Source organism: Diabrotica undecimpunctata, chromosome 8, assembly GCF_040954645.1.
Source record: "Diabrotica undecimpunctata isolate CICGRU chromosome 8, icDiaUnde3, whole genome shotgun sequence".
NCBI lineage: Eukaryota > Metazoa > Arthropoda > Insecta > Coleoptera > Chrysomelidae > Diabrotica > Diabrotica undecimpunctata.
In genome coordinates, this window is record NC_092810.1 from 1,758,571 (window position 1) to 1,773,370 (window position 14,800).

Here is a 14,800-nt window from a genome sequence, read left to right on the forward strand (position 1 = left end):
TAACACTGATTGTTTTTTGTTGTTGTTTGAATTGAGTATGGAATAAAAACTTTTTCTAGCAGTGTATCTCAATTAAATCTTGAATGTTATCAGTTCTAAATGAATCCTATTTATCGCATCAACGTAAGACAAAATAATCTATTATTAAAATTAACGCTCTCTTATCAATCTTATCAATAGCTGACTTGACAATGGACTCTATAAATTTTGTCGCACACTCATTGCGCATGTCTCGAGCCGTTAGTACAACAATACAACGTTTAATTTAACCCGACTCTAATTGACGACGTTTGAGCATCACCGTCGCCTTCCGAGCTAAATTACGCTATAACTAGTTTTATAGTAGATCGCAAGCGCTGCTCCAAATTTGATTGGCGATTTTTTTTCTGCTCGCTGATACAGCTTCTTTCGGTGTTTGGTGATTGGTATTATACATGACGTTTTATTTACGGTACAGTTGACATATTTTCGGAGAGGATTACAGGTACGTCAATTTATTATATTTGTAAATAAAGATGTTTATTAAATATCGACACTAATTTCCACAGTTTAAAGTGTATTAACTACATATTTCAAATATTTATTTTTCAAATTAACCATAGTCATTAAGCTCTGTTACTGTCTTAGTTTTAATATGTGAAGTGTTTATGTTATGTTTTTATATATTCAAATCATTCGAGATGTTTATATAATATATCCGATAAATATGCCTGTCATTCTTCTGAGAGGAATATTCACGTACTAAATATTTTCTTCTTCTTTAGTGCCGACTTTACTAATCAAAGTTGGCTATAATCATTTCAAATTTGTCTCTATCTTCTCTTCTTTCTTAAATGCGTCTGTGTGTTTACCCAGCTCAGTCGCGAATGTTTTGCAGACAGAATATTTGTCGTCTACCAGGACCCCTTTTTCCTTCGTTTACCCTTCATAATCAGCTGCATGAACTCGTACTTCTCATATCTAAGTATGTGTCCCAAATATGCTATCCTTCTCTTTTTAATGGTGGTAATCTGGTACGGTACTTCACCAGATTTGTATATGTTGTTAAAGATAATAATTATTGCTCTTAAATTGTCTTTATTAATTGTCTATATTAATGTTATTGGAGATTCCTCGTTGTGTCCATGTGAAAATCTTCAATATATTTAGTTCATACTTGTTTTATTTCAATTGGGTTATTAATAGGTTTATTGTTTTTGTCAATAAATCGGTTAGGTGTGTTTGTTTTTTCTCCTCCATTACAATGAATGTTTCCATCATCAACTTTACCTCTTTTATTTTGTTCCTTATTAAGTTGTTTTGCTCTGTATTTATCTGGGTTTTTGTTTCTACATATTCTTCTTGATTCCACGATTTGCAGTATTTCTTGAGTCATATAATGTTTTCGGCTTTTTTCTTTGTTTTATAAAGTTTCGTTCTACTAGATATCTAGGTTATCAAAAAGGATCCAGCTCTAAGGGGCTCCTTCCATGGTATCGAGCATTAGGTAACATTGCATTGTCTTGTCATTTACATTTCATCACCATAAGTGGCACGACAATACGTTGTGGATCTAAGAAATCGACAGTCCTGTCAATTTCTGGCAACTTCCTCCCATCTTCCGACTCTTAGAATCTGTAGGTCTTCGGGTAAGTATTCGGGTGAATATTGGCAAAACCTAGGGATTTACCCGGCTTTACATCCTTGAGAGCAATAGTGACTTCTTCGCAAGTGAAAGGGCTAGAGTATGCGATTTCTGTGGATTGGAATTTTAAAGTTTTGATCTCTCGTTTCACCTTGATTGTATGTTGCTTGTCTTTCGAGTCCCTAGATATCGATACCAGATGTGAGGCAATAGTGTTTGGGTTAATTGTTGTTTGTTCCTTGTAATGGGAGTTCCGTTTCCTAATTTGCTTAGTAGTGTCCATGCTTGCCCTCTGCTCCCCAATTTTTATGCGATACAAATTTCAAAATGTTTAGTCCAGCTTGAAACGATAGTCTTAGCGACTCACCGAGAACTCTTTTCTTATTGATTGCTCACCACAAAACCTTTCTATTTGTATTAACTACAGATTTTCTGTCGTCATTTTCGGGTACTAACTTTTATTATTTTGTTCTTAGATATACTTAGCCTTATAGTTTATTTAACCATTAAAAGCTGGGACCGAATCAGAAAATAAATTCACACTATTATTTTTTTTTTCTATTGTATTTGTACTTTAAATATAAAGAGAGACTACTATAAATAATAGATAGCTATATTTGTAGACTATAATTATTCGCAAATTAAGTATGTGGTAATGTGTTAATCGACGATTTGTAGATAAATAAATGTGGTGCAAGCACTTTTAGAAAAAATGCACATAATATCGTTGTTAGTGTTGTTGTTTGGACTACTGGTGATGACTATTATAAATGATAAATGATAAAATTGATTTGTGGTTGTTTATGTTACGTTTATTAGTAGTTATTATATCTGGTAAGCGAATGTTCTTGATACTATAAGTAGAGTGATCCTTTATTGGACTTTGGAATTTTCGAAAGTGCTATTTATTTACAATAACAACATGCAAGATTGACATATATTGTTATAGTACATTTGAAAATGATTGATAGCCCAAATTTCATTACACGTGAAATAAAAGCCAATATAACATCATAAAACAGTGACGGAGATTTTTAAAATAAAATATTCAACATTGTTTTGAAAATGTTTGGGTCTTGCCAAAAATTTTTAAACATACTATAGTTTATTTTTATGAACGAGAGAGTAATTAGCATAATTTTAACTGGTACCTCCGACCACTCCATGGGCGTGCTCAAGATTAATTGAAAAATTACTTTGAATAATTGTAAAAAATAAATGAATTATTTCAGTGTTATAAAGTGTTATGTGTATGTAAACAAAAGTGACCTCTTTTATCACACACTATATTAGAACTGACTGGCCTACATTAAAAAGGGTTTTAAAACATTCACATTTTTTTTTAATTTTTAAAAATTACAAAAGAGAAAAAGAGTTTTTAAAACCGTCTAAGGTATGTTAAATAGATGAATAAAAATATTAATATAAAACCTACAGCTACTTGTTACAAATCCAAATCAGATTCAGAAGATGAACTTTCAGAACCAAGATTTATAATAACTGGCTCGATCATTTTATCAGTAATATTGTCCAGCTTCCACATTTTTTCCTCTTCTTTAATAGTGTGATTTACTGCCTTTTCCCAGTTTTCAGGTTTTACATTATTTACGGCCTCCAAAAACAACTGTTTAACATCATGAATTTTAAAAGTGGTATTTTTTCTTGAAACTTCACTCTTTATCTGTGCCCATACCAGTTCAATCGGGTTTAATTCACAATGATATGGTGGGGATCTAAGTACTGTCATTCCACGATTTTTGGCAATTTCATCAATTTCGTATTTTTTTTAATTTTTCTTTATGAAGGGCACACAACGAATAAAGTTCCTTTCTTATAGATCCGGGATGGTACGTAATATTTTTTGAACTCAGCCAATTCTGCAAGTCTTTTTTTAACCACTTGGTTGTGGGCAGTCCTTCTATAAGTCTGGAGTGATAACTTGCATTATCCATTACTATTACACAGTTCTTAGGAAGAAGATCTATCATTTGTTCGAACCATTCTTGAAAGATATCAGCGTTCATGTCTTCATGGTAGTCACCGGTACGAGTTGATTCAAAAGTTAATAAACCACCTTCAACAAAACCGTCTGAACTGCCAATGTGTACTATTATCAGCCTGCGTCCCTTTCCTGATGGTGGGTTTAAACCAGTAGATAAGTTATTTACAAAAGCGTGCCTTTGACTTGTAACAGTTTCATCCTGCCAAAATTTATTTGGTGTATGACCCTCGTTGATCCATGTTTCATCAAGATAAAATATTTTTCTTTTTTGGTCTCTCATTTCCTTTATGGTTCTTAGAAAATGTCCTCTCCATATGACAATATCGCTTCTTTTTAATAAAATAGACTTTCTGGGATTCTTTTTCCAGCGGAAGCCTATTTCTTTTAAAAGTTTCCATAACGTACTTCGACTCATTTCTGGGTAATCCTTATCATCTCGAACTGAGACAAGAACTTTATCCAATGTTGGAAATTCTTGTCTAAAGAAGAATTCATGCACTTTCCGTCGAAGTCCTTCTTTAAAATGATATTCTATTTGAAATTTTGGTTTCCCTGGAGCATTACGTGGCATTTGAAAACTACCACATTTCTCTTCTTTAATAACTCTGTAAATCGTAGATTTCCCAACACCAAGTGTACTGCTAACTAACTCAACGGTTTCATCAACACTTTCACATAAACGTTTGTCTGTAAATGATTTAAAACAATTAAATATTAATGTTTTTTCATTAACTGTTAGAGGACCAATTTTTCGGCGTTTACACGGCACTTCCAAATTTTCCATAACACTAGTATACACAATAAACTGCACCTTGCAACTGAAGTACCTACTTTAAGTGAACTGTTAAGAATTTTGAATACGCCACTTGGACCTTCCTACAAAATGGAAAAACCCACTATCACATTTTCTGTGGAATAAGTTTAGAAGGTAATTATCTAGTCAATTACTGTCGTAGATTCCTGGAATTAAAGAATTAAATGTTTGATTGTTGAAACCCTTACTTCGTGGAATGCACTCATTTCAGATAAAATAAAACGTTTTATTTTATCTAAAGAATTAAACTTTATTTTGCAAATAGGTAGGTACTTATTAAACTTTTATTGGTTATATATAACCAATCAAATAAACATCTTACATTTCTTGCAAATGCATTAGTACCTGTTAACCTCCATCACTCCGACACTGGCAACCTTATTTAGGGATTACTAACCCTCACAACTATTGTATTCTATTCTGCTCCAACCTTTATACCTGGTGGTCATAGTCAATTTAAAATTGTTTTCCTATATACTTCTGTAAACTTGTTGACAAATATCTGTTTTTCATTGAGTCACCCGTATCAACAGTTTAGGGATTTGCATACATAATTTATTGTTTTATTACTCTCTCATACATAAAAATACACTATAGTGTAAAAATATTCAAAATGGGAGGGGTCTATTTGAAAATAAATATGTGTTTAAAAAGGAAAAGACAGTTAAGATTTTATTTCACGTATAGGGAGCTTGCGCATCCGTTTATACGTATTTCAGCCCAATAGGCATCATCAGAACGGCTTTCGCAAACGCTCTGAACGTGAAATAAATCTTTTCTGTCTTAGGAAGCAACTCTAACATGGCTTCGTATAGACGCAATGTAGCGACATCTAATAATAAAATCGTAGACTAATTTTCGAAACCAAATTCAAGAATTCCGCTTTAATCTGTGCCTTCTAAGAATTGCAAGGCAAAACAGACGTTGATAAAGATGTTAAGAGAGATATGGGGAATCTAAAAATTGCATTCCACAACATATCTCCTCAACTAAGCAAAATTCTTAGCGAATTGGTTGGATGAATTGGTTTGGTGAATTTGGTTTCGAAAATTAGTCTACGATTTTAAATATGTGTTTATTTTATCGAAGTTATATTGAATGATATAAAATACGAATTCAAAAATATAAAATGCATTAAATGTGATGGACGTAGTAAAAATTTCAAATTTGTGACTGAATAGATTTAATTATAACAAGTAAAAGAGAAGTGAATTATTCCATTAAAAGTAGGATCAAATATGGAATTTTAATTAAAATTGTAGTTCATTAAACAGAATTTGTTGAACTTATTGTATCATTGTGAATGCTTATTTATTATTTTAACCTAACACAAATGTAGTGAACTCTTAGCCAAATAAAGTACTATACACAAATGTAGTGAACACTTAGCCAAATAAAGTACTATATAAAATAAAAAATACTGTTGGATATTGCATGATGATACAGTAATTTTTTTTCATTTTGTACCCATTATTATATTTTTGGAACTATCCTTAAAACCTTTTCCGGATTTAAATTCATTCGATACTTTTTGCGTGTAGTGTATTTTATAATACATGAATTAAACCGAAACCGTTTGGGTGTGACAAACAATCTAGACGATTTTTGATAGCGAGTGGACTATGAATCAAAGTTCATTGAATTTTTCATTTAATTTCATTCGAAATGATAGTATGAGGTCAGCTACCGAATGAACAATTATAACCGATAAATTACGCGGCTCATTTTTTTAATAAGCCGTTGAATTGGTGGGTTCGACTTGACTTTATTGGATTTATACACTAACAAAAGTGGATTTGGCATGTTTTAAAAAATCTTTTCTACACTGAGAAAAGAAGAATACAAGAGAGAAAAAGAAGTCTTGCAGTTCATATACATATTATAAACACCTACAAACCTCTATACCTATTCTGTCTTTTGGATGTTTCGAATTATTTTGAATATAATTTGCATACTAAGATGTTTTGAAAAAAAAGTATTTAATTACTAGAAACTCTATTAATGAACAAATAAACAACAACAACATTGTTCTATAGGTAGGAGATTTGGGTAGGACCTTTATTTAATTTTGGTTAGAAATTATTTTGTCCCTGTGTAGGCTTAAAAAAGCCTTCGATAAATGAATACAAGGTACTGATCATGGACTTCGGATACCAAGATCCGGCAAGGGAGGAAGAACATGAAAATGTAAGGCTTCCCAGGTTGTCAACCCACGAAATCCTTACCTATATTTAAATACTAATAGAGAAAAAGTGTGCACGTGGAACGTTCAAAAAATCTGTACTTGGAATGTTCGAAGTATGTTTGAAAGGGGAATGATACACAAAACCATTCAAGGAATGAAAAGACTAAATATCGACGTGATGGGAATCAGCGAGATGAGATGGTCAGGCTCGGAACAGTGCTAAAAAAAAAGTTCGTGTAACCTTCTGACTAAAGTCTAGTGTTAAGGTTTTCAGGTCGCGTAAGCGCCCCTAACATGACTTAACGACTACTTTCGTAGCCGGGACCGACAGCTTCTATGCCCTCAGTAGCACGGTGGCAGCTCAGTTAAATTAGAAATTGAAAATTTTGCCGGTGCCGGGGTTCGAACCCGGGCTCTCCAGCTTGTTAAGTCAGTAACATAGCCACTGAGCTACGGCTGCCACAGGAACAGTGCTGTGTGGATGAGCATATAGTATATTATGCGGAAAACGATCAACCACATCCCTGGAATGGCGTAGCGGTGATTCTGAGCAAAAAGGTCGCTGGGGTTGTGATCATCATGCTACCTTTCTCTGATAGAGTCGTTCTGATGAAGCTGCAAAGCAGACCCGTTAATACGAACATCATTCAAATTTAAGCTCCAACATCAGAAAAGCCAGAAGAGGATATCGAGGAGTTCTACGCACTTGTACAAAAAGCACCAAAGTTGGCAAAAGCAGAATAGGTGACATCGTCGGACAATACGGCTTAGGCGAAAAAAATGAAAGGGGAGACCGACTTATCCAATTTTGTCGGGAAGAAGATTTTACCATTGCTAACACCTGGTTTCAACTTCCCCCGAGACGACTTTATACGTGGAAGTCACCAGATAGACTTTATTCTCACTGAACCTGATTATGGCACTCTAAAAGACCACGTAGTTCGCCAGAAGATGTAATGAGAGAAAGACTAGAAACCGCTAAACAACAAGAACAAAGTGTAGAACAAAAATAGAGTTATATCAAGGACGTCATGCTAAATGCGGGAAAAGAACATCTAAAAAAAAATAAGAGTAAAAAATGGATGACTGATGATATTCTGCAGATGATGGAGCAAAGGAGATTAATGAAAAACTGGCACGCAAACAAATACCAAGAAATCAACCAAACAAATAAAAAAGAAATACGAAGAGCCAAGGAGACATAGATGCAAAAATGTAAAGTAATCGAAGAGCTCCAAGTGAAACACGATCATATAAATATCCACCGAAAGGTTCGAGAAGCCACAGGTCAATACAAGAGGAGAAACACACACCTCCTCATAAACAAAGACGGGAACCTGGCGACGACAGTTAACGAGAAGTTGGTGACCTGGAAAATGTACATCGAAGAACTTTTCTGGGACTACCGAGGTAACCTTCCAGGAATAAATTGCATGACAAGACCGTCAATACTAGAAAGCGAGGTGAAAGCAGCTTTAAAACAGTCTAAGAATGGTAAGACTACAGGTCCCGACGAAATAGCCGTTGAACTTATTAAGGCGATGAGTGAAATGAGCACGAAGGAGTTAACTGAACTGTTTAACGCTATATACGATTCAGGTAGTATCCCAGAGGAATGGCTATTGTGAACATTTGTAACACTACCAAAAAACGATCTGCGAAGATTTCCGAACTATCAGCCTTATAAGTCATGCACTTAAGATTTTTCTTATAATCATACATGCCAGAATTTACAAGAAATGCGAAGAAAATGTCTGTGAAATGCAATTTTGATTCCGCAATTCCATTCCCCAAAACCTTCGAACCAAAGTGTTCGATTCTTGTATCCTTCCCGTTCTCACTTACGGAGCTCAAACCTGGACATTCACAAATAAGAACATGGACAAGATTCGAAAAACTCACCGAGCCATGAAACGACAGATACTTGGTATCTCACTAATAGATCGGCAAACGAACGAAGCAATCCGGAACAAAGCAAAAATAAAGGACGCCGCGAAACAAGCAGCTAAATTAAAATGGAAACGAGCTGGACACAACGAACGTCTCAAAGATGGTAGATGGAACAAAGAAGTCGGAAACTGGTGACCGTACGATGCGAAGAGACCAAGAGGAAGACCCCAAATGCGCTGGAGCGACGATATCAAGAGTCGCAGGACCAATGTGGAAAAGCCTAGCATACAACAGGGATGAATGGCGAGAAATGGGAGAGGCCTTTATTCGACAATTCGGATAGAAAAAGGGCTATAAAAAAAAATTCCATGGGTACGAGTGAAGCACTTTTCACCTTACAAGTCCTACTTCAAAGATGCCGCGATGTCAGTTGTGATGTCTATATTTGTTTTATTGACTACGCCAAGGCATTTGACCGTTGTCAGCACCACAAGATCGTCGCCGCCCTACAAAGAGTAGGATTGGATGGGAAGGACATTCGGATCATCATAAATTTATACTGGAGCATATAAATATATTATAAAGTCCATATCTCTGACTTACTTCTGTGATTCTATTCATATTAACTCCTGGAGGGTTTCATAACTTTCAGCGAATACCACCGTGTCATCCGCGTATCTGATGTTATTGATACATTCTCTGTTAATTCGAATTCCGGCTTTAACATCGTCAACTGCTTCTTAAAGGCCTTCTTCAGGCCCAAGCGCACCATGCTTTGCTCTCAATCGCTTTCTAAGAGTAACCATGTCACATCTCTTGATCCTTCCCAAATCTAATTACCTATTCTGCAACAGTTTGAATGGTTATGATACTGCGGAGCAAAAGGCAAAGGAACACCAGTGCACGATATATTTCCAAAATAATTTCTCCCAATATGACAGTAACAGAGACTCACTCTCGGCGATATCTCGGTTCCGGGTTGGATGGTATTAGATATACAACGGGCTGCCAAGGTATGAGGGATCAGGCATCTAGCAGAAACTGTGTGACTGAATCCGCATCTGAACTAAATTTACCGAAACTACTCATTCAGCGAAACCCTTAGAGTAGTTGAAGATAGAGACAATGAAGAAAATTTGTTAGAAGTATTGGAGGAAACTCTAAATGTTTATTTTTGTTTAAATATTTAATTTTTCGCAATATACTGTTTTATTCCTATCGATTAACATATAGTAACGATATCGATCACTAATAGGAATGTTACCGATTCGTAAAAAGTTTCCAATAATTCCTAGCACGGTCGACTGCGTCAAAAACAGACAGATTTCCATAAAAACGTGCAGAATTTTAATTCGATTTTAACGAAGAAGAGATAAATTACCTGTTTGAGTGGAATAGACAAGTGTCTCGTCCGATAATGGTAGTGATTGATTACAGAGAATTTTTTGAACGACTTCAGCTGTTGCTATTATTTTTAAATAAGAAAATTCCGTGTACATTTTATAATGAACATATGAAACAGCTCGTGACGTTTTCTTATCATTCAGATTTTTGTCTTTATATTAAACTCACAATTGCAGCACATATATTATCATTACGACTATTATCATCATGATAGCATTTAATTTTTTTTTAATTGCAATATACCATATATGTAATAGTTATAAATCAAAGAAGACGTGATAAAAACAACAGATGTTAATGACAAATGGAACATGGTACAGGAAACTTTAATAAAGGCAGGAGAAAAACTACTGCAGACAAAAATAAGAAAAAAACAGAGGTGAATGACTTCAGAAATCTTAGATCTAATGGAGGAAAGAAGAAAACATAAAGGCAGGAGTAAAGCAAAATACAAGGAACTACAGAGATTGATAGGAAAGAAAATAAAAGAGGCCAAATCCACCTGGCTTGCTAATCAATGCAGTGAAATAGAGGCATATGCTAAACAGTATGATAGCTTTAACATGCATAAGAAAATAAAGGAAATGACAAATACACTGAGAAAAAAGAAAGATGCCCTTCTGAAAGACGCAAATGGAAAAATCATTATAGAAATTAAAGAGAAATTTAAAAAATGGAAGACATACATAACAGATCTGTTTGAGGATAATCGACAAGAACCGGAAGAAATCGACAGCGAAACGGGGCCAGAGATCATAATAGAGGAAATCGAACAAGCAATACGAAACGCAAAAAACGGAAAAACTGTAGGTCCAGACGAAATACCTGCAAAACTACTGAAATGTCTAGACGATGAAACTCTACCTGTACTTCTGGACCTATTTAATGAAGTATATAAAACTGGAAAAATCCCACAGGAATGGTTGGTGTCCACCTTTGTAGCAATATCAAAAAGAAGTATATGCCAAAGATTGTTCAGACTATAGGACAATATCACTAATAAGCCATACCCTCAAAATATTTCTAAAGGTGATTCATGGAAGATTATATAGAAAACTAGAAGATGATATGGATGATACTCAGTTTGGGTTCCGCAAGGGACTGGGAACGAGAGAGGCATTGTTTGCTTTTAATGTCCTCTCTCAAAGATGCTTAGATATGAACCTAGATATTTATTCCTGTTTCATCGACTTCGAGAAGGCATTCGACAGGGTCCGACATGAAAAACTAATAGAAGTACTGAGAAACAAAGATATAGACAGACGAGACTTACGAATCATTATCAATCTGTATTGGAATCAAAAGGCCAATATAAAGATAGAAGAACAAAAGTCCGAAAATATAGATATAAAGAGAGGAGTAAGACAGTGCTGTGTTCTGTCACCATTACTGTTTAACATGTACAGTGAAGCCATATTCCAGGAAGCGATAGCGGATCTGGGTGATGGAATCTCTGTAAACGGAAGAATAGTAAATAAAATAAGATTCGCTGATGACACCGTTATAATGGCAGACACCCTGGAATCGCTACAAGAATTGGTAAATAGAATTAACGATTATTGCATTAGATACGGACTAAAAATAAATAAGAGAAAAACTAAATTTATGATTGTCTCAAAAACGCAACATGGAAATGAAAGATTAATGATAGAGTAAACCCAAATAGAAAAAGTAGAGACATATAAATATCTGGGAACCTGGGTTGATGACAAAAATGACCAAAGCAGAGAAATCAAAGTCCGAATTGAAACTGCAAGGCAAGCATTTGTGAAAATGAAGACAATGCTTACCAACAGAGACCTTCAGTTACATCTCAGATTGAGGGTTCTAAGATGTTACATATTTTCTATCTTACTACATGGAATGGAAGCTTGGACATTGAAGAAACAACACATAAGAAAAATAGAAGCGTTCGAAATGTGGTGTTACAGAAAAATATTAAAAATTCAGTGGGTTCAAAGGATTACCAATGCTGAGGTACTACGACGTCTAAATAAGGAGTTAGAAATTATGAACAGCATAAAAAGAAGAAAACTAGAATATTTGGATCACATAACCAGAGGAGAAAAATATGAGCTGCTGAGAATTATTATGCAAGGAAGGATCCAAGGAAGAAGAAGCATAGGAAGAAGACGCATCTCCTGGCTGAAGAACCTTAGAGAATGGTTTAACTGTAGTTCACTACAACTTTTCAGAGCAGCAGCCAACAAAGTGACCATAGCCGTTATGATATCCAACCTCCGATAGGAGATGGAACTTTAAGAAGAAGAATAGTTATATATTTGTCAAAAAATATGAAAAAAATAGAACAATAAACCTTTGAGTCATGCCGTAAAATGTGAGTGTGTGCTCACCGAGAGTGGAAACACTAATTCTGTTAACATAAAAAGACTGTTTGGGCCACGACTGGTCTTGTCCCTTCTTATTTACAATGTTTTGATGGAATATATCGTTAAGTCACCGCTGAAAGAAAGATCATAGGGAGCCAAGATCAATGTATGATTCGCAAATGATACTGTAGTACTGGCAAAATTGGACAAGATGTGCAGATACTGATAGATCTCGTGTCAAAAGTTATGGAACTTCAGATAAATCACACAAAAATTAAAATTCTTATCTTCGATTCAGGTGAAGAACCCTAAAATCCGGCAACTAGAGATAGATCATAATGTTATTCAATGTTTGGATAACTACATATATCTAGGAAGAGAAATATATGTAAAACAATATTAAGGTACAAAATAGCGATTGCAGAGAAATCTCTCATAGCTCTAGAACGGCTTATCGGATCGTGATGTATAAGGTCTTGTTGGAAAAGTGAAGAGGTGGAGAACTAAAAAATCAATGATAGCGATGAAATCATCCTAAAAGGAGACAAAAGATGTATCTTCGTTATTAATAATGGGAGAAAGGTGTCATCATCATCATCATCATCATCATCCAGCCCCATTTTCACATCCATTGTTGGATATAGGCCTCCTCCAAACGTCTCCAGTTCTCTCTATCTCTAGCTGCTGCAATCCAGTTTGTTTCTATTCTCCTTAGGTCGTCGGTCCATCGGGTGGGTGGTCTGCCTCGACTTCGCTTGTCGGCTCTTGGTCTCCACTCCAATAATCTCTTCGTCCATCTTCCGTCTTCCATTCTAGCAACATGTCCAGCCCACCTCCACTTTTGTTTATTGATTCGCAGTATAATATCGTCTACGCCAGTTCGTCGGCGTATCTCCTCATTTCTCACGTGATCTTTCAAGGTCAGGCCCAGCATTGATCTCTCCATTCGCCTTTGTGTTACCCTCAGTTTTTTTTCAGTTTTTTATTAGAGAAAGGTGTATAATATATCAAATGAAAGTAGTCTGTTATCTCGTGGACCTGTGGTATACAAGGAAAGTAACAGGGCCAATACTATGCTTCAAGCGTCTATTATTACTATTATTCATATTATTATATAAAAATCTACCTAATAATATTAGAACCTACTGTATAAAAGAAACATACCAATCAATATTACACAAACCATCGAAAACATCTACTTCCATAATCGAATACAAGCAAAGATAAATGCAAGAGGTAAAGCACGAGATAAACAAATAGACGAAAAAGTATTGGCAGACCAAGAAAAAGATGGTGCTATAATTAAAACAATTTAGGAGACTAATATTGAGGAAGAAACGGGCTTTAAAGCCTACATACAAGAAGAAAGAAGAAGAAGAATATAAGAATTTATTACTTATATTATTATACAAGAATTTAAAGGATTTATTCTATCTGACTGATACACACTGTATAAAAATCTGTATAGGATGTAGAAAAACATACCGACGAGGCTCGTATCTTATATTTTGCAACGATCTTTACACCTTTCAGTGTTTAGACTTCTTGATTTCATCGTATAACACATAACCAGCTACAAATCACACCGGATACACAACTTTTTTTCAGTTAAATCTACTTCGTGCTAGCAGTAGCCCCTCAAGTAACAGATCGACTCATCCTAATGTTTAAATAATTATAATTAGAGTATCATTTTAGAGTGTTCCATCATCCATCATTTTTATTTCACCTTGCGAAGCCAAAGCGGATGATTATAGTTCACGTGTATATATCGGTCTTAGTTGTAGTTTTTTTATGATGCTACTATGGTAAGTTTTATATGTACATATACTATAAATCAGAAAATTAGATTTTTATATTGGCCTCATTGATGATAATGAGGATAATCCTAGGATACTAACCTTATTTTTACCTTCGTTTACGCTACCCAACGTAAAATTTACTCCGCTGAGAAAAAAAGAGGTCGCTGAAAAAGTATTTTATGTAACTTAATTTTACAAATTATTTTTTTAAACGGACAAATTTGACACATGACACATTTTGACTCAGTAGGGCATATTTCTTATTGCTGCGGCTCCAGATTTAAAATATTTTCAAAAAGCAAGTTATTGCCGAGTGGTTCACAGTTGGCCAATTTACACGATGTTGTAGCCAAGGTTTGGTCAGACAAAATGTCCATAAATTTTTTTCAGTTTGCTTTTCCGCTATCGTTGTTGGTTATGATTATAAATTATCCAAGAGTTTATGCAAGCTATATTTAACATGTCATAGAACAGGCAAAGAGGCCATTTCTTCTTGTTTTTCTAGATATTTTTAAGTTTCTGCACATTAGGTCAAATATGTCTACTCCGTATTTGGTTGCATTTAAAAATTTAATGATATCTGGCTTTCCTGTTGTATCACATTCTACTGGACCATTGTGGATTGTCGACAGAATAAGCAAATACTTTTTTACTTTTGTCTTATAAGAAACCACTGTTTTTTCACCATCCAAGCAAAATAAGGAATGACCAATTTCACGAGTTTTGAGATTTATCATCTCGGGAAGTAT

The 14,800-nt window shown here is 34.8% G+C and overlaps 1 protein-coding gene across 3 annotated transcripts in view; it reads left to right on the forward strand.

Annotated features, from left to right (window-relative positions):
- Nucleotides 1-208: 208 nt before the first annotated feature.
- The window catches only part of Inx7 (innexin 7), a 55,486-nt gene continuing 40,894 nt past the window's right edge, over nt 209-14,800 (forward strand). Inside the window, exon 1 of one of the 3 annotated variants that reach the window (XM_072542098.1) lies at nt 209-484. The gene's annotated coding sequence lies outside the window, so the exon portion shown is untranslated. Of the gene's footprint in view, nt 485-2,436; nt 2,459-14,800 lie in introns of those variants that run through there. The other 2 variants (XM_072542100.1, XM_072542099.1) reach the window with 2 other exon arrangements.